Genomic DNA, 407 nt, shown 5'->3' on the forward strand with positions numbered 1-407 from the left:
GGAGACAGAGCTCTGGACACGTTCAGGTGTTTATAGACAGATATCTGGTGTTGTGTTTATAGGAGACAGAGCTCTGGACACGTTCAGGTGTTTAGACAGATATCTGGTGTTGTGTTTATAGGAGACAGAGCTCTGTGGACACGTTCAGGTGTTCAGACAGATATCTGGTGTTGTGTTTATAGGAGACAGAGTTCTGGACACGTTCAGGTGTTCAGACAGATATCTGGTGTTGTGTTTATAGGAGACAGAGCTCTGGACACGTTCAGGTGTTTATAGACAGATATCTGGTGTTGTGTTTATAGGAGACAGAGTTCTGGACACGTTCAGGTGTTCAGACAGATATCTGGTGTTGTGTTTATAGGAGACAGAGCTCTGTGGACACGTTCAGGTGTTCAGACAGATATCTG

The 407-nt window shown here is 44.7% G+C and overlaps 1 pseudogene across 1 annotated transcript in view; it reads right to left on the reverse strand.

Annotated features, from left to right (window-relative positions):
- Positions 1 to 384: 384 nt before the first annotated feature.
- The window catches only part of LOC310856384 (leucine-rich repeat and calponin homology domain-containing protein 2-like), a 40,180-nt pseudogene continuing 40,157 nt past the window's right edge, over positions 385 to 407 (reverse strand). The window contains exon 20 of the transcript in view: positions 385 to 404. The product of the transcript in view is annotated as a leucine-rich repeat and calponin homology domain-containing protein 2-like (transcript). The remainder of the gene's footprint in view (positions 405 to 407) is intronic.

The sequence above is a fragment of the Protomyctophum parallelum genome, assembly GCF_964188405.1.
Source record: "Protomyctophum parallelum genome assembly, chromosome: 1".
Lineage (NCBI taxonomy): Eukaryota > Metazoa > Chordata > Actinopteri > Myctophiformes > Myctophidae > Protomyctophum > Protomyctophum parallelum.